Here is a 20,356-nt window from a genome sequence, read left to right on the forward strand (position 1 = left end):
CAGCACCTTCTCACTCTTTGCTGTCATCGATGGTAGGGACTCTCAGGGCTAGTTCAGTGTCCCCATGGAGTTAAGTCTTTCTGAGGATTGCTCACTCCCTGAGCCCTGCAGCTGTCCTCTTAGGGGGTGTCTCCACCATCCTCTTAGAGAACCAGTGGGCCCTGGCACCACTGTGTCTGCCACTGTGGATATAGGCAGGTGCCTCCTCTGTTGCTGCGCCCAGCGCGCTAGGGTTTGGCACCAGGTGTCTCTGGGCAGCGGGGTCAGGTGTGCTTCTTCCCAGAGACTGCCAGCGTGAACATTCGGCCTCTTGTGCTGCAGCGGGGGTACAGCCTCTGTGGCCGTTTTTTTCTCCTCTTGCTTCCTCCCTTCCCCACTCTCTAAAAGTAAATAAAGAAAATCTTTAAGAAAATAAAAAATTAAAAAATGTATCTTTGGGCAAGGATTAAAAAGTGCAAAAATAAAAATAAAATGTATAAGTTTTGTGTATTTATTTTTAATATCAGTTATTTAAATTTGAAAATATTTATTTATGGTAATGACTCTGTTTAACAGCAGACAACATAGTCATTACCTGAAAATTTAACTTTTGTCTCTCAGGAACTAGTATGACCTTGATTTCACTACATTGCTGAAATCGCCCATGGGGTGGTTCTGGGTATAATCTACACAGCCTTATAAGATTGACTTGTGTGAACAACAGTCTGTTGGGTTAATTTAATCAACGTAATTATATTCATCATTCCCCCCCGTGTTCATGGAGGATTATTATGTGAAGGACCATAGAAATAATACCTATACATCTGCTATAAAATTACTTCAAAAACTTTGATATGTTATTCTAATGTTTTAAGTTTAATGAATTTAACTTAATGAATTGGTTAAGTTTTTTGTTTACCAGATAAGGATAATGGTGTTGTATTCCTTCTTTGTTTGGTCTGCTTTGAAAGTCATAGGTAAATTTTATGCTTGATCACAGTATCTGTTAGTACATACCAGTAACATTTTAAAATTTCTAAACAAATGAAATCTTAAGTTGGATGCTTGAGATATATATGTGTGCACATATATGTACACATACATGTATACCACATGAAATGCACACACACATATACATATATATGTATGTACAAATATAATTTCAAATTAGGTTCCCTAAGGTACATTTAATAGGAAAGATTGAATAATTCTTAATTTGTTCCCTTGATTTACCAATTTTCAAAATAAGTTTGTTTCCTAATGTCCTTCAAAGGTAAATGGTGAATTTTTAAACTACCATTATGAGCTCATATATTAAGATATATTTATTATGTTTCAATTCATTGTATTTATTCAGTTTTGACCAGTGGGAAACACTTCAAGTGGCCTCTTCAGATTGGCTCTCAGGACTTGATATATGACCCCAATAATCTTTGATAGTTTTCATGCTTAATGGTACCATAGGGTATTTGAGGCTTATTAGATATTTTCTATCCCAAACCTGGACTCAGCCTTTGCTTCAAGGAATTCTTTTCAGGGGTAAATGGTGTTTAGAAACCATAAGCTGGATACACAGGTATTTGCTTCTTGCTACTCCAATGGTCCCTGTCACTTTTAAAGCATGTACAGTGGGCTAAATTAACAAATTTCTATTTTGAAATATAAGATATGTAATGAATTCATTCTGTTATACCCAGTTCAAATTCAGGATTACAGAGTATTGTATGTAACTCATTGGTTTTATATGTTTCTTTTTTGTCACATACCGAAAATTAATTTCCAAAAACATAACTTATTTGCTTTTTCTCAGTCTATACATGCAACAATATTACACTAATTAATTCCAAAAAATGGTTATTGATAACAATTTAATTTTCTCTTTTGTTGCTGCTGCTTTAAATTTCTTTTTCTTAGTATATATCCTATGAGGGATATGCTGTTCGATTACTCTGTCTGCTTGTGTGTTTTTTAAAAAATTATTGTGTTAAATGTCACTTGGAATATTCTCCGTATAGTTATGCCAGCAACTCAAAATATAATTAAGTTCATTTATTTTATATAGCTTTCATTTTGATGGCATTGCTTTTTAAATTAAATTTGTTTTATAATTATGTAAATGATTATATATGGTTCTAAAATAATATCTACAAAACAAGTTTTATGAGAAATCTTCCTACTATTCTATCTTTACTACTCTGTTACCTTCCTCCTTATAAGGAATGGTTTGTTTTTAAGGTTTTGATTTTTCTTTTCATTTTAAAAATTAGACAAGTATGTAGATGAATGATAGCATACCATTGGTGTTTTTCTCCACTTGCTTTTTAAATTTAATAACCTATGCTTGGCTTGACTATGAAATACTTTATACTACTTATAGTCTTCATTCCTTGTTAAAAATTGCACAGTACTCCACTGTGTATGTATACAATGATTAATTCAACCATTTCCTTATAAAGGATAACTTGGGTTATTTCCAGACTCTTGCTATAACAAATAATGCCTCAATGAATAACTTCTTATATACCAATTTTCATAGTTTTTACTGTTGGTCAGATTCCTGGAAGTGGGATTTACTAGTTGAAAAATAAATGCATATGTATTAACTTTGGTAGATACTGTCAAATTCTCTCTTGTTGGGTTTTCCACTTTTTACTCTGAACAAGCAATATTTGAGAGTGTCACTGTTTCCCAGAAGCGCCTCAGTGACAGGCTGTGTTGTGAAACGTTTGGATTTTTGCCATTTTTGGGGGTGAGAAATAATATCTGAGTGTTTCTTAATTTGCGTTTCTCTTTTGAGCAAGATTGAGAATGTTTCTATTTAAAAGACATTTGCATTTTCTTTTTCTGTAAAATATTTGTTCATCTCTCATGCCTTTTTTCTATCAGGGTGTTGGTCTTTTATGCATTTTTAGATACTCTTTATATATAGGGTTATTAAATTGTCTCATGTAAGTTACAAATATTTTTTCACAGTTTCTTGTTTGACTTCATACTTTGCTTGTAGTATGTCTTATATTATTTTTTTTGCCATACAAAAGTTTTTCATCTTTTTTTTTTTAAAGATTTTATTTGTTTATTTTTAGAGGGGAAGGGAGGGAGATAGACAGAGAAAGAGAGAAACATCAATGTGTGGTTGCTGGGGGTTATGGCCTGCAACCCAGGCATGTACCCTGGCTGGGAATCGAACCTGGGACACTTTGGTTCCCAGTCCGTGCTCAATCCACTGAGCTACGCCAGCCAGGGCAGTTTTTCATCTTTATGTATTGAGATTTACCAGTATTTTACTTTATTAGATCTAGTTTTGACCATTGTGAGGAAAATGTCCCCAACTCTCCAATTATAGAGGGATTGACCTATAATTTTTCCTAGTACTTGCGAGATTCAAATTTTTACATTTAAATATCTGCTCTTTTTAAAATTTATTTTTGGAACAGATTCAAATTCATCTTTTTCCTTATGACTACACTTTTATCCCACTATGTGTTAAAGAGCCATCTCTTCCTCACTTTGAAATACAGCATTTATCGGTGTTAAATTTCCATATTCACTTGGGTCAATTTCTCAGTTTTCTCTGGTGTTCTATTGGTCTCTTTTCACACGTTAAATAAATTCTTTCCAGTCCATTTTTGCTTGTAAGGTTTCTTTTGAGAAATCAGCTGATAGTCTTATGAGAACTCCTTTGTAGGTAACTCTCTCTTTTTCTCTTGTTGCTTTTAGGATGCTCTCCTTATCTTTAATCTTGGAAAGATTTTCCATAATTTTGGAAAACTTAATTATGATGTGTCTTCATGTGTTTCTCCTTGGATCCAATCTCTTTGGGACTCTCTGAGGTTCCTGGACTTGCATGTCTATTTCCTTTGCCAGATTGGGGAAGTTTTCCTTCATTATTTTTTCAAATACCTTTTCAGTTTGTTGCTCTTCCTCATGTCTTTCTGGTACCTCTGTGATTCAGATGTTGGGACATTTGAAGTTGTACAGGAGGTTCCTAAGCCTCTACTAGTTTTTTTGAATTCCTGTTTCTTCATTCCATGCTGGCTGAATGTTTATTTCTTCCTTCTGTTCCAAATGGTTGATTTGAGTCCCAGTTTCCTTCCCTGTACTGTTTGGTTCCCTGTATATTTTTCTTTATTTCACTTTGCATAGCCTTCACTTCTTCCTCTATTTTGTGACCATACTCAATAATTTCTGTGAATATCCAGATTACCAGTGTTTTGAACACTGCACCTGATAGGTTGGCTGTCTCCTCATTGTTTAGTTCTTTTTCTGGAGTTTTGATCCGTTCTGTCATTTGGGCCATATTTGTTTGTCTTGGCACACTAGTTATGTTTTAAGGGCCAGAGCCTTCAGTATTTGCCATGGTGGGGCAACCCAGGTTGCTGCATTGTAGCACTGTATGTGTTGGGGGGGTCAGAGAGGGAACAGTGCCATGTGCTTGCTCTTGCCCCGCTTTTAGTCACTTCCCTCCCTTTTCACAAGCATATTGTGCTCTTTCAGGTGCTGATTCCTGGGTGGGTGCACTTGTGTACATTCTAGGGTCCTGTGGGCCCTTCCAACAGACTCTTCTATGAAGCAGGGAGTTCCTCCTGCCACTGCAACCCCCCAGGTTTTTACAGCCAGGGGTTTTGAGGCATTATTTACCTGTGCTGGACCCTTGAGCGTGCCATCTGTCTCACTCCCCCATTGTTCCTCCCAGCTTATCCTAATGTGAATGTGGGATATCATAATTTGCCAGCCGCCACCCTGCCCACCCTAGTTCCCCAGCCACTGCCTTGTTCCATGTTCTCGAAGCCCCAGCTATCTATCTCCACCCCTCCTACCAGTCTGGGTGAATGTTTCTTGAACTCCTTAGTTGTCGGACTTCCATACAGTCCAATTTTCTGGCTGTTCTGGTTGTTTTTTTTGTTTTTAAATTGGTTGTTATCTTTCTTTCTAGTTATGTGAGGAAGCAAATCGTATCCAACTATGCTTCCATTTTGGCTGGAACCAAGTAATAAAATCTTTTTAAGAAGATGAACTAAGTCACACCTCAGACCCAGTGAATCTCTGGATGTTGGGCCTGGGCATGTACATTTTGAAAAAGCTCTTCAGTCGATTCTGATTACCCTATTAAAATGACCTATACAGTGTAAATTCAGTTTCTAATTCCTGACTACCTTGTGATTTGTTTCCCCTTATGTATTATGGACGGTATTTAATGACTAGTTGTTACCCAATTCCCTAAGGCAGAAATCTCTTGTCTTCCTTTAGTTTGCCTTCTCCCTTTACACTCTCTGTTTTCAGTTGGTCACCAAGTCCACATTTTACCTCAAAAATACCTGGCTTTAAGTCTCCACTGCCACTGTCTTTTACCATCTTTTTCACCAACTATTAAGAAATAGCCTCTCTCCCTCCCTCCCTCCCTCCCTCTCTCTCTCTCTCTCTCTCCCCCCCCTCCTTCTCCCTCTCCCTCCCTCCAGATTTTATTTATTTTTCAGATAGAGGGGAAGGGAGGGAGAAAGAGAGCAAGAGAAACATCAATTGCCTTTTGCATGCCCCTAACTTGGGACTTGGCCTGCAACCCAGTCATGTGCACTGACCGAGAATGAAACCCTTGACTGGTGCTCAACCCACTGAGCCTCACCAGCCAGGGCTTTAGCAGTCTCTCAACACTATCTTCACAGTTGTTGTTCTCTAAAAACAAGGTCGATCCTGTCACTTCTTTGCTGACCATAGTTCGCTCTCAGGTTAAATTCAACCACATTACCATCAATGGTACATCAAACTTTTCATTCTCATGTCCCAGCCACAGCCTCGTTTTCCTCCTTCATCCATATTATTCTACACCTCACACTGAGTATTACTGTTACACTAAATTTCTCACAATTGGATGGATCTCAGACCTAGTAGCACTTTATATTTAAACTTACATGTTTTCTTTCACTTAAACCATCCCCTCCTCCTTTTGCTTGGTAAGCTCTCTATATTTGAGATGCAGTTCAAGTGGCTTCTCTTTGATAAAGCTTTTTTTTTGCTTTAAACTCCCAGTCAGAATTAGTTGCCCCATCTTTTTTATTCTAGCAAAACTTTATTATTTGTATCTTTATAATATGATTTATGTGAGTGTCTAATCTCCCAGGAATTTCACACTTTCAACATCAACCAGAATGTGAGCTTTTTATGGGTTTCCAGCCTCTAGCAGAGTGCATAGCATATAGCAAGCACTCAAATATTTGTTCAATGAATGAAAACAGAGCTTCATTAGTCTGTACCTATGAAACAGAAATAAGACAGGACAGTGGCCAGCTTGCTCTGCTATTTAGATTTCTTGTTCTTTGGGCTTTTTTGTAGTCCACATTCCTAGACGTTCTCTGTACATGGCAATTTCTTGCTCTTTGAAGATCCATGTGCCATACCTATAGTTGTAAATGAGATTTCCATTTTTCCTCTATACTTATTTATGAAGTTCTTAGTCCTAAAAATAGATGCTGCTTTAAAGAAGAAAGTGCAACAATTGAATCTATAGTGGTAAGATAATTAGTCTAAAGGATAGGTATATCTCATATATAAAAATAATTACTAGTAATATTGAAAAAGATATTTGATCATTTAATTCTTTTCCAGTTCTGTACATGATGAAGTAATAATTAAGATGATGATCTTAGGCAGAAGATTAAGTGATATGGGAGCCAAGTTTTCTTTGGAAGTATAATAATTTCCCCCCCTAACTCTATGACTGTGTTTTGATCTCTCAGACAATCAAATGTGATAACATGAAAAAAGGGAAGGAATATCAAAAAAAAATTAAGCACAACTTTTTAGTAAGAGGGTATTAAATATTGAAGTAATCCAGTTTTAAATTTCTAGAGTATCACTATTTTTATTCAGTGATATTTTAGAGAAAGAAAGAGGGAGAAGGAGAGGGAGGGTGGGGAGAGAGAGACAGAGAAATAGACATCGATTCCTTCTTCCACTTGTTTCATTCATTGGTTGCTTCTTATATATGCCCTGACCAGAGATTCAACCCAAAACAGTGGAATATCAGGATGATGCTCTTAACCAATTGAGCTACCATCCCAGGGCCTTAGTGTACCATTATTTTTAATAGTCAGTTTTAAAAGTATAGATTAATGATTTCACACACATGTGTAATCTAATGTACAAACTGAACTAACAAGAAAAATAGAGACAGACTCATAGATGGAGAGCAGATGACAGCTAGTGGGGGATGGAGGGATTGAGCAAAGAGGAAAGTGGACTCATAGACATGGACAACACTATGGTGATTGCTTAGGGAAAGGAGTACAAGGGGACTAAATGGTAATGGAAAAAATACAAATAAAGATTCTTTTAAAAGTATAGATTAAGTTAGAAAATCAATATATTTGACTTACCAAATAATGCCAAATAATTTTAGTATAAAAATTGAAGCTTGTATTTTGTTGAAATATAGGAATTCATCTTACGAATTTTATTTATGTTTTATTGATTGATTTAGAGGGAGAGAGACACATCTCTCTCTCTCAAGATATCATCTCTGTCTCTCGAATTGTTTTCCACTTATTCATGCATTCACTGATTGATTCTTATGTGCCCTGACCCAGGATTCAACCCAGAACCTTGGTGGTATTAGGATGATGCTCTAACCAACTGAGCTACCTTGCCAGGGCAATCTTATGAATTTTAGATTTCAATTTATGTGGCTTTTTAATTTACCAATTGTTTTGTTAATTAATTTATTTCTATTTAACTGCATTGTTGAGAATGTTGCAAAAATATTTTCCAAACTATATAAATAGCCCTTGATGACCATAGAAATATAGTTTTAAAATATTTTAAAGACAGCAAAATCAAGTTCTTTTTTATCACTTTTATTTTTATACCAACATTTTGAGGATGCACTTATTTTAAGTTACTTCATCATTTATTTAAAGGAAAAGATAACTTTGTTTGTATGTGGCTTCAACATGAAATTATATATATATAGTCTTTTAAAACTTTTTTGAACTGTGGTCTAAAAATTACCCAGGATCATGGTAGGGATTTTTTTTTCAGTTTCACTACTACAATATTATTTTTTCCTATTTTGTATTGTTATATAATTATAATTGTCCTGAAATTTTTTAATACAACTTTTTATAATTTAATTACTTTCATTATATGTGTACCTTTTTTTCTTTTGGTTAGGCATATATTTAAATGTTAAATTAATAAGTGAATTTTATTATGTCAAATATTTTCCTCACAGAGTTTGTCTTCAAAAACCAGGCATTGTAAATTAAATATACTCATGAAACCTATTGTTTGGAAAACCAATGTGCCATTTTTAAATCCAATATTATTTCAGAATATTACTCAAACCAAAAATTGATTCATGCTTTGCAGTATATTTTTTAAAGGCTTTAAGTAAAAGATACATCCTTGGTGTAAAGTGGTCAAATGGAGGATAAGTGGTGGCAGAAAGACACTAGACTTTGGGTGGTGGGTCCACCATGTAGTATGAAGATAATATGTTACAAAGCTGTACATTTGAAACCTGTATGGTTTTATAAACCAGTGTCACCCCAATAAATTCAATTAAGTAAAATATATCCTTAGTTATTTAAGTATGCCATTTAACTTTATTTCAAGAAAAATGTTTTAAAGGAATTCTTTGTGACAATTGAGACAACTTGAATCTAGCCCATGTTTTATCCTTTCAAAACTGAATATTTTCAGTAGTTATGCTAGTGATTAGGGAAACTGTTGGCAATGGATTGTTGAAATATTATAATACTTTATATTTAGAAATATCAGTGAATAGCCTTTTTTACAATTGTTTTAAAATACTGTTTATTTGAGTAATGACCACTATTATATAAAAACACGTTTTTTTGCATGTTGCTACAAACTTTTTTGCATGTTGCTTTGAACAACATATCTAAATGCTAGCATTCATACTTATATTTTAATCTTCATTTTTCTTCTGGAACATTATTAGTAAATTTTGAAATTATAGAACTGTTGACCCAGACATACATGTACAGAGCTTGGCCTCGGAGTTAATTAAATATGAGTTAATAATATATTAAAGGAAATTATTGTCCTTATTACAGTTATTAGGTAGTTACTCAAATTATAGCTTCAAAGGAATGCAGAGCATGGAAAACTCAGGATTAAATTATGCATTTGAACCTTAGGCCAGCTTTTACTGTACAGACAGTTTTCTGCTAAGAGAGAAATTGTATGTCATTGAAATTAAATGCTTTTCTGGGATGGAAGGTTCCAGTTTTTAATGAAATTACTGAGTGTGGTGTAGTGAAATGATTAAAATCTGTATTCCGGGAATGTGGCAGGGAAAAAAAATCAATAAGTGCTAGCACAGCTTTGCTGCTCAATGTGAATCCTGAGAATGAAATAAACTACTACAAAAATAATAATTAAAAACATATCAGCACATTAATTTATTTAGCATCAGTCTCCTGAGACATCATCTTCACTAATTTTTAGCATATATTTTACTATGTAATGAGCAGCCTTCTTTTCAGATATCCCTATTAGACAGGCAGTATTTCTGCCCTTCCCCCAGTGCTCCTGCATTGCAATCATTGTACTTGCACTTATTATGTTACAAATGACCGAGGTAAGGCTGACATTCTCAGTGCATGCAAAAAGACCTAGTCTGCCAAGCTTTCTTTTTTTTTCCCCCTAATGAAGCAGCTTTGTGAAATCTCCCCATGTGTTAATACTAATGAAGATCCTCCAGCACAATTAAACTCACAGCCAGTGGCTGAAGAGGAAACAGAAAACAATAGTGTCTTTTAAGTTATATTTATCCACATATATATGCGCAAATATATATGGTCAAATTATTCTTTTGAAGCTTGCCTTTCCCTTGCTCTTCATCCCAAAAATTAAGTTATGCAATTTCTAATTATATGAGCTTTGAGACTTTAATGTATTGGGGGGGAACTACCTCAATGAAAAATTTTTAAAATTATGTATATTCTTGGAATAAAGTGTTACCTAGGTAAAGACTTCTTTTTAAAATCATTTTTAGGAATTTATGCGGTGTTCAGGAACAGGGAATGTAGTGTACTTTTACCTTTAGTTTAACTTTACTGTTTTGAGGCTGTTGGAATTGGGAAAAATAGTAGGGTTAAAAACAAAGTTGGAAGAGATTCTGGGGGTAGACAAATAGCATACCTCGTGTGTAGTTTAAAGATGGAGCAATGAGCTACCAGTCTTAACTTGATATTTTTACAAGTGTTCAATTCCTAGTTAGCTATCCCCTTTCCTCCCTTTAACTTCTCAGAAATTGGAGCGGGGAGGGGGAACGACTATTGAGATTACCTTTTAAAGTTTTAATTTGTAATTTTAAAATGGCTATTTTAACGTGTTTTAAATTTTAACGCCGTGCAAAAACATTTCAGCTAGTTTAACTCGTCCGTGTTAGGGCAGTAGCATTTAATCCTTGGACCATCTTGCGTCCTGTCTTTTATTTTATTTGATTTCCAAACATCCACGAATTCTTGGCTTATTAATTTAGTTGGTCTGTGGACTTCAACCGAATTTGTTTGCGGACAAAAAAAGTTTAGGTGAAAGCGGTTAGTCTAATGCTCCCTTTCTCCAGTTACGTGTTTGAAAAATTCCATTTTCAATCTTATTTTCTGTCTTCTCTACTTTTAAAAGCAAAACAAAACATTTAAGTTTCTTAACTTTTTCCTGGGACCAGGAATGGTGCAAACTCAAAGCTACAGTATTCTTGGGAGGAAGAAGCAACCCCCTCCCCTCCCTTGGCTCCTTTAGGAGCTGATAGGTCATTTATTATTGGAACTGAAATGGTATAAACAATTCTCTCTCTTTTTTCCCTTGTTAACAGCAACTTTCATTGTTAGAGAGAGGAGAGAGAGAGAAGCCTTGTTGGTTGACGTCACTTGGTTCATGAAGCCTTCGCCTAGAAGTGAAGCTGCTGAACAAACCTTGAGAAGAATCATCTCCTGCTTCAATCGGCTGCTGGATAGGAACTAATCAGAGAGCGAGAGGCGGAAGACGGAGACGGAGAAGGAGGGAGTCCAGGGCTTTCCCGATCACAAATCTCACCTCCCCTCCAACTCTGTACTTTTCTTGCAAAAATAGTAATAGGAATAAGGAGGTGTTGGGCTTTCCAAAAACAAAATCGTAACCTTCATCTGGGGAAGGCAAAAATCCCATCCACTGCAACTCTCAGTTCGAAAGTAAAGGTGAGTTAAAAATCCTCGGGTGTGAGGGGTGTGGGTGAAAATGAAAATTCCAAATGTTAAAAAGCTGGTTGAATCAGAAAAGGAGAAACTACGCTCCTGCGAGCTGGGAAGACTCGGAGTTGCTATCTCGAGGCGCTCGCCCTGCTGGACCTGCTCGCCCTGCCGCGGCTGTTTACTCTCGCCGGTCGGTGTGTCTCTTTGTTGTGCTGGCTGCAAGGCTGGGGTGGTGCTCGGGGTCCCGAGTGGAGTTTGGGGGAGGGGGGAGCAGGATGCGGAGATGCGCTGTCCTGGGTGGGAGGTGGGGGGGTGAGGTCTCAGGCGAATGTAAACTTTATTCCTAGCTGCCGGTGCGGGACTTCGGTCCAGCAGGGCCTCGGGCAGTGCCTCCCCAGCTCCGGCAGATGCTGCCACCGGGAGTCTGCCTCCTTTGTGCCGGCCTCCCTGCCCCGCCGCCTGGCTTCGTGTCTCTTTCTTCCTTCGGCTTCCAGCGCTCAGGTCGCCGCCAACAGTTTTGCTTCGTAAAAAAAAAATCTCTGGCACAGCTGAGATCGCTGTTCCTACCCGGGTGTATCCACTGCTCCCCCTTCTCGCCTGGGTAGTTTCAAGATTACCCCCCCCCACCCCCTCCGCCTACTGCTGCCCTTTTTTGCCTCCGCCCCCTCTTTCCTCCAGGACTGATTAGCTGCTCCTACCTCCCCGCAATTCGGGCCTCTTTTGCTCTTGCCCTGCACAGCTTGGACCTCTAGAGTTTACATTAAATGGGGTGGGAGGGGAGACTGGGAAAAATACCTGGGACGATCTATATGTCACTACACACTGGGTTACAGAAGCAAAGCTGTTACTACAGTAATGTCTGTCTCAGAGCAGTCCTACCCCGGGAGCAACCGCCAGCTCTCAACTCTTCCTCGCTCTTTTAATTCTCTGTCTCTCCCCCTCCCCCTTTCCCTTTCGTGGCTCCCTTCCCCTTAAAGTAGTTCCACGAACCCGAGAATTGGGACTTGGGAAAGGAAGGAAATGTTTGGAGAGTCAGAGTTGTCCCTGCTGTTTAGGAGATTTTCTCTTTTCTTGCTCTGTGTATTTATCTTTTGTGTGTTGCTTCCTTATAAAGGGAGAAGCAGCTGCAGTCGTTGGCCGAGTTGTTGAAATTTATCCCTTTGTGTATATTACAATATCCTCCATTTTTTTCCCCCTCTGCCCTCTAAACAACAAGCGTTTCGCCATCTTGGGCAATTTTTATTCCCAAGTCTCTCTCCTTTTTATTTTTGAGAAAGGGAAAGAAGCCTTACAAAGGCAGAAAGTGTGTCTGCATAAGACTCAAAGTTTAGGGAATGTTCAGGGGGCTCAGTGACGTCATGTAAACTTTATCGAGAAATTGTCCCTAGAGTAAATTTCTCTCTTTTTTTCCTGTGTTTTAAAGGACCATATAACTTACTGGTTAACGATAACTTGCGCTATTTTTGTGTCCTGCTCTCAAAATGAACCTGCAACATCTACACATTTTATGCTTTGGTAACAGGTGGAAAATTATGTGCAAAAAAATGGTATAAACTTTTATAGTGTCATTTGTTACACATTTACCTTTTGTCTGCATGCTTTTTATTCTTTGAGGGTTTCAGATGTTATTTTTAATCAGTGTATTCCCTTTTTTATTTACTTCACTCTGCTGTGGATTTTTCTCTAGTCAGCTTTATTAATATTTAGCTATGCTTATTTTAGATTACCTAGATTCCCTTTTGTAATTAAATGTTCCATTTTATACATAGTTGTTTACATTTCGAAAATATATAAAAACTATTGAAAATACTTGGAAAAACTGGATACTTTAAAATTTTAGTAGCAGATAGAAAGTCAAGTGATTGGCGAAAATGTGGTTAGTATTTAAAAAGGCAGAATTGATTTTAAAGTCTATTTTATAACCTCAAGCTGTAAGTTCTGTCAGCCATTATGAAAAGATAAACAGTAAAAACTAGTGTTTAAATTTTCTTGTCTAAAATAGTTTTTCACCTCACTACAGTTTAGTTGGTCACATGACCAAACTTAATGATACACTGACTGGTATATAAATAAGAGGCACTGTAAATTGAATGGGAAAGTGGGAATCTCTCCTGTATCATTTGCAGTCAGCATATTTACTTCTCTTCTAACAAGGGCATGAAACTGTCTGTATTTAATTTGCATTCTCTTTGTCTTCTGGGTTGGGGGAAAAACATTGACTACAATTAACTCAAAAAAATAAAGCATTAATAGAAACAATTCTGAATATATTGAAAAAGGTTTGTCTAAGGCATAAAAACTTGTATGTGGTATGTTTTTATCTCTAGCAGTCTTCTTTGGTGTTATCTGCTATGGTTTTTATCTAGGAATTTGCTTTATGTAAAATGCTATATAGAAAGCTTGACTGAATTGAATGTCTGCCATTTATGTGAATTGTAGATAGGTAAAAAATGTTTAAATAGTTAAAAGCACATAGAACAGATGGTTCTAAATTATACATGCAACAAAGGACTAGAAGATTTGGCAGATTATAAATGGCAAGCAGGAGAGGATAAGCAGTTTAAGAAAATGGTAGTTAAGTACATTTGATGTCTCACACCTATTGTAAACACTATACACATTGTTACTGTGCTGCATAATCAATAATTTGGGGAACATTGAGGTACTTACAAGCTTCAATAGAAAAAAGTAAGATTTTACAAATTTTTGAAATGAATGGTTGAATATAAAATTATTTTAAGCCTATGAAGACAAGTAAGTTTGTGTTTATGAAATTACATTATATGCATTAAAAATAAGAAGTTATTTATGAGAACTTAATACATTTGGAGAGAAGTAGGTGAATATTTTAAAATCCAGAGAATAGTATCTTTACTATTTTCATATGTTAAAATAGCATTGAAGTATATAACACATTTACTGTTTCAAACACTACTGAAAAATATTTTTAGACTGCTCAGTCTTGGAAATGCATTTATTAGAATTTGCTGTTGACATAATTTACTAAATACTTATTAAATGAAGGATATATTTTAGTAATTTTGAGTTTTATGCATAACAATGATTTTACTTGGTGAATGTAGTTTACTCTCAATTTTTAAAAATGTAAAGATTTTTATGTAGTTTTTGCCTTTGTAGAAGAATGTGAATAATTATATTTAGCATTTTCAAGAGATATAGAGTAATTTAAAGTATTCAACTTGGCAGAAATTTGTTTTTATTTTTATAAGCCATTTATTTAAAATGCATATAAGACTGTAATGGGAACCCTGGAATTTTAATTCTGTTGCCCTTTCTCCTATTTCTTTGTTTGCATGTTTATTATAGAACTACAGTGTAAAGGAGCAGATGTTTTGCCAAACATCCTGATGTGTTGCTTTTTCTTATGGGAGTGCATAACTGTTCCTTCTGATGCATCAACTTGACAGCTGGTTGATTTCATGGAGCTGCTAAGAAGCCATTAGTGGTGTCATTGAATTGAAACAGAACAGTCACTCCCAGCTTGAACTGCAATTGTTAATGTCTTTGTTGCTACTTTTGTGTTACTATACAAGATGCAGGATCTCACAGTTGCATGAAAGTTCATGTTTTCTGTGTTAGCTCCTTGAATTAGTGAAAGTATGTGTTAGAACTTGATTACCTTTAGGTTTAAATATTTCTCAAAAAGACTTTAAGTTATAGTTTCTGAGGCCTTTTGACCTAGTCCTAGCTAAAACTAGCAAAATAAGGTATGATTTATCACAAACTGAAGTAGTGTGGTGATTTTGACTAAGATGAAATTATACCATCAAGAAAGTTTAACTTGGTATCCTGAAGTATTAATTAAAATACTTAGATCTATTTTAAGAGTTTTTTTTATTATAAAGTTAAATATTTTATACCATAAGGTCTTTAAAATATTGTGTTTTATTTAATGTTTACTCATTTGATTAAATATTTCTTTAAACTTTTGTTGCAGAAGGTAATCAGAAAAGAATTATTGAGGAAATGGGCAGCTTTGTGTTTAATTTTCTTCATAAGGTGGTGAAGATATTAAAGAATCATTTAATTTTAAAATTGAAATCATTTTCATTGCATTAACAACTTCTCTTGATAGTTTGACCTATCAAACTGTGGTAATAATATGGCATCAGATCATTCCATTGGTGCCTAAGCATGTTCTACTTTTTCTAATTATTTGCTGCCCTTTTTTTTTTTCTTGGTGGGAGAAGAGACAGGAAGGAGGAAAGAGGAAGAACCATGATACTCCCAACAGGGGAAAAAAACCACATTTAAAAAAAAATTGTGTATAAAAGCCTTAGGATCATAAGTTTAAGGATATAATGTAGCTTATCACTCTTTTAAGAGGTTTTTCTAGTCCAAATATTTATTGATTTTTAATTTTTAAATCATAAATATGTTATGCATTTAAATAGTTTTCTAAAGACCATAAAATTTTTATAATTTCAAAAAAGATTTGCATTTATAATACTTAAAATGTGAAATTGAAGATTAGAGTATATAATTTGCTGAGTTAAATCCCATTAAAAGGACTTAATATACAATATAAACAAATTTTAAACACTTATCATACATTGTTGAGTGATGCCAGGACTAACTTCCTGAAATCAAGTCTATACATCATATATTACTGAAACTAAATATTATCTCAATATAAAACTGAGATTTACATTGAAGTAATATGCTTTCTCCACCCTTTTATATAATAGCCATAAAGTTCCTTAAAAAGAAAACTGTTACTTTAGCCTATGATAAAATTGCTAAGAAATATATTACTCATATTTGTATCAAGGCAGATAATCATATGAACTAAATTGTGGTAAATTGAGCTATACATTAAATGTAAGCTTTTTTTAAAAAAAAATCTCAATGCTTAGCTTACTTTTAGAGATAATACTGTTTTAATTGTAGTGCAAATAAGTATCCCATAATTTAAGTAGAAATTTTTCCTTACTGGGTTTCTTAAAGGGGAAGTACTGATCACAAGAGTCATAAAAAGTTTAAACTTTAATTCATAAGTATTTAATTCATATAACTTTGACATATTAGGCAATAAATATATTTAATTTACAGTTATATATGGAATTATACAATATCTTTGCTGAAGGAAAAATAAAATGAATTTACGTGATTTTTAAATCAGTTTTGAATCTTATCTGATTTGTGACAAGTTAGTACAATTTGAGATATAAAATATTTAGTAGTCCTGATATTTGTGAGTTTTTAGACATTGAGTTTTTAAAATGAATAGGTTTCTGTAAGAATGTGAAGTGAAAGTATAGTTTTTATCTCACATATTTCAATATTTACTGGGCAAGACAGGGTACTTTCAATTTGTTTCTTAAAATAATGCTTTTAAAATAGTATTTTTTTAATAAATGAAATTTGGCTTGTACTTAGGTTTTTGAATGCCTTTTTTTCAAAGTAAAAATTGTTAGCAATGCTACTAATAATGAAAGTTATAGATAAGAAACTTTACTAATTTTGTGTCTTCACATGTATGCACGTGTATATTGGGAAAAATGAGTATTTGGTTTGACGATACCATTGCATTGGTACTTAAGCTATGTGTAGACATAATTGTGTGTTTTTCCTCTGTTTTCTCCTCTTAACACTTTTCCACAAGCATGCACTCATTAATCAAAGACAGTGCACTCCTGCTGAGGGCAGAGAGGTTCATCAAATTGGCAGTCAGTTTGGTGTAAAGAACGGTGTACTGAAGCTCTTAACTCACTGGGACATAAATAAATCTAAGGTCTTTGTATGCAAACCCTGGAGGTTAATACTGTATAATTCAATGTCCTGTCTTTGTTTTTATGATTGATGTTTTTAAATGTTCCAAGCTCGATGCAAGTCGTCTAGTAGGTCACTTCTGACAATCTGATTGGCTGAAATAAGAAAGCATTATGGTGTCAAGACTTTGAGTATGCTGCAGAGATTTTGATTTTTTTTTTCCTACGAGATCATTGTCATATTGCCTGAGCTGTTATAGGAATGTACCAATGATTGACATCCCCTGCTGTGATAATGGACCCAGTGCATGAAATGCCAATAGTTTGGTCCTATTTGTTCCGAAGCTTACTGCTATTTGTATCTTTAACAGAGCTAACATGTAGAACAAGCAAAACTACTGGGATTTCTCTGTAGAAATAGTGCTGGGATTTGACTTTAACATGAATTGGTTGCATATTCATAATTTAAGAACAGCTGGTTACAGCAAGCACATAGTCATTTGCAAGCTATTATAAACCATTCCACTCACACATGGAGCCTGTGCTTGGTGGAATTTTTTTTTTTTATTGATCTACCTGCATTTAAAATCTGGTCACCACTGCTACAGAAGCTCTTTATTTTAGCTGTGTTTGCAACATAGAACAGCTTCAATTTTAAATATTTAATTTAAACTAAATGCTGAATAAAATGAAGAAGCTTTTAAGGAATCAAGTGTAAAAAGGTCAATAATGTATTACCCATCATATATTTCATCTTTGCCAAAACAAAACCTAGATTACATAGCCATTGTAATTTTTGGACAATTATGGACAAAATCATATGATTTTGTTTTTGTCGTCTAGTAGGTCACTTCTGACAATCTGATTGGCTGAAATAAGAAAGCATTATGGTGTCAAGACTTTGAGTATGCTGCAGAGATTTTGATTTTTTTTTTCCTACGAGATCATTGTCATATGACAATGTCATATGTCATATGATTTTGTCCATAAATAACTGAATTAGCTTTGATTTGAAAGTATTGTTAATTGTATTCTATTAGTTATGTATAGTTTTAGGACACAACACAAGCAATAGATTGTGATTGATTAGCCTGTAAAAAATTCTAATACGCAGAAAAGTGACTACTTCTAGCTTATGAGTGCCATAGGCAAAATAGACATAATAATTGGATTAGAATAATGCCAAACCTAAAACTAGAAAGATGTTCTTAATTTTTTAGAAGAAATCTTAATGAGAAGCCTCTTCTGGTTTGGGTCATTTCTGGAATATGAAGTATAGCTGTGCTCTTACAGTGTTTAAATGATAATATCTAAACTAGTCCAGCTGTGAGAGCTTCCTGTATGTTGTGTGGCATAGGATGAAAAGTAGAGGGAAAACCTCTCCATCCCAGGCTTTCAGTGAGAACAGTGAGAGGAGAAAAGTTAAATGTGATTCCAGATATCCTTGTGGCAATCACAGGGAGCTAATAGCTCTGCCTTGATTTGTGTATGTTAAAATGAGTGGATACCTGAGTGATTTACAATGATGGTGATTATGCTGAGCTTTCCACACAACACGGTGTTAGGTTTGCATGTGCATACATGTGTTTGTCCCCACACTAGATGATGAAGTAGCTTTCAGTACTTCAAGGTTGAGTACCAGTCCTAAGAGTACATTTTACTCTTTCTTGGCTTCACAAATGGCTGGCTATGTTGGTAATATAACAGAATATATTGCCAAATTTAATCTACCTGATAGTAGGCTGCACTTTTTTCCTAAATAATAAATTCAAAGGTTATTAAAGGACGATGTGTTACCTTTTAGCTTTGAGTTGCATAGGATTATAACTTTATATATATAGTTAACTTGCCATTATCAAGGTTAAATTAGTCATTTTGTGAATTATTCTATGCGCTTTTTCTCTGCCTTCAGCTATTGGCATCTCATCACAGAATAAGATGAGGAAATAAAAGAAAGTAAAATTCAAATAAATCTAGTTTCCCTTCCTCCCTAACTTCTTGATGGATCAGATGGAGGAAAGACTTTAGATGTTCACCAAAATGAAGGTTTGAGATTTTGTTTGAGATTATTATATTTAGAATAAAAAGGAATATGAGGTAATAGACTCAGTTTTAAAAGTACTAGTAACCCAACCAAACAGTAGACAGTTTAGCTATTCCTTGAAAAATGAAGTCACCCACTAATGACAATCACAGGAGAATCACAGGTATTTGATACTCATTTAGTACTAATTAAAGAGGAAAAAGGGGGGCAGCTTCCTTTATTCAACAAGTTAGTACTGAGTGCTGTCTTCAAGCATACTCTTGGAGAGCTGTGGATAAAAGTTTGTGAAATCTCAGACTAGGGCACAGATGACTTCTGATTGGAATCATTAGAAAAGGCTCTTTGGTTTAAGAAGCATTGAATTAGACCAAGAAGAATGAGTAAATTGAATATTCGGAGATCAGGAAGAAAGGATCCAACCACAGACACTGTGAGTCCCCTATATGACAAATAAATTAAGGCCAGTGCTAATGGGCATCGGGAGTGGTTGTGGTTCTGCAGCCTTTTTGAGGTCACTCCATTTCACACCACTTCTAGAAGGAAAAGAAAATGTTATGGGATCCTTTTTTCCTTCATAGCTTTCAAAATTGACTGCTTGGCTTTTTCTGGAGAATGTGAGTTAATCACTTTCAGATTATCCATTTCATAGGCTTTTTGCTTGTGAAGGCCCTTTCTGGTCAGAGTTATTCAAATGGTGTGTTTCATGTGGGATTATGCAGAACCACTCCCCTTTTCTTCCTTTTCCTGTGCTTTTGTAAATGTTTTTTCTTAAACTCTAATGCATGGTCACACCTGTTAACAACATTGAGCAGGGAGACTATCACCTCTGTTTCCCTTTTTCTGATTTGGTGGTAAGGAACTAGCTTTCCAAGGAAATTTGATGATGATTGACTCAAAAAACTTACTTTTTTTTTTCCATTTCCTTTGGATGAATGAAGATAGGCAATAATAGTAATATTCTTAAGGACAAAAACCAACAAAATATGTAGTCTCTACTTTTAATTACATTAGTCCTGAGTTCCACTAAAAATAGAGAGTATGAAAAGGAAGGATTTTCTGGGGGTGGGTTGGGGAAGAGGATATAAGGGGACTAAATGGTAATGGAAAAAATACAATAAATTTTTTTTAAAAAAAGAAAAGGAAGGATTAAAAAATTCAAATACAAGGTCTTAATTTTTAGTGGTTACACTTTTTCTAACTATTACTGATGCACTAAGATAATGGAATGTGTCTAATTTTCCTTATTTGCTGTATTGTGATGAACATTTACTTGCAAGAGATGTTAAGAAGAAAACCTTAAAACTTTTACCTTAATTATGTCACATGATGATTTTTTGGTATTTTGTATATATGATGATTTTTGAGGTAAATGAAAGATGGAAACAAATGGAAACAGAACTCTATGTAGC

At 34.9% G+C, this 20,356-nt stretch overlaps 1 protein-coding gene across 19 annotated transcripts in view; it reads left to right on the forward strand.

Annotated features, from left to right (window-relative positions):
* Positions 1-20,356, forward strand: part of BAZ2B (bromodomain adjacent to zinc finger domain 2B) — a 367,012-nt gene that overhangs the window by 97,627 nt on the left and 249,029 nt on the right. For 16 of the 19 annotated variants that reach the window (XM_036023403.1, XM_036023409.1, XM_028509107.2 and 13 more), the window contains exon 1: positions 10,978-11,177. The gene's annotated coding sequence lies outside the window, so the exon portion shown is untranslated. Of the gene's footprint in view, positions 1-10,816; positions 11,178-20,356 lie in introns of those variants that run through there. The other 3 variants (XM_036023420.1, XM_036023418.1, XM_036023404.1) reach the window with 2 other exon arrangements.

This window comes from Phyllostomus discolor, chromosome 4, assembly GCF_004126475.2.
Source record: "Phyllostomus discolor isolate MPI-MPIP mPhyDis1 chromosome 4, mPhyDis1.pri.v3, whole genome shotgun sequence".
In the NCBI taxonomy this organism is placed as follows: Eukaryota; Metazoa; Chordata; class Mammalia; order Chiroptera; family Phyllostomidae; genus Phyllostomus; species Phyllostomus discolor.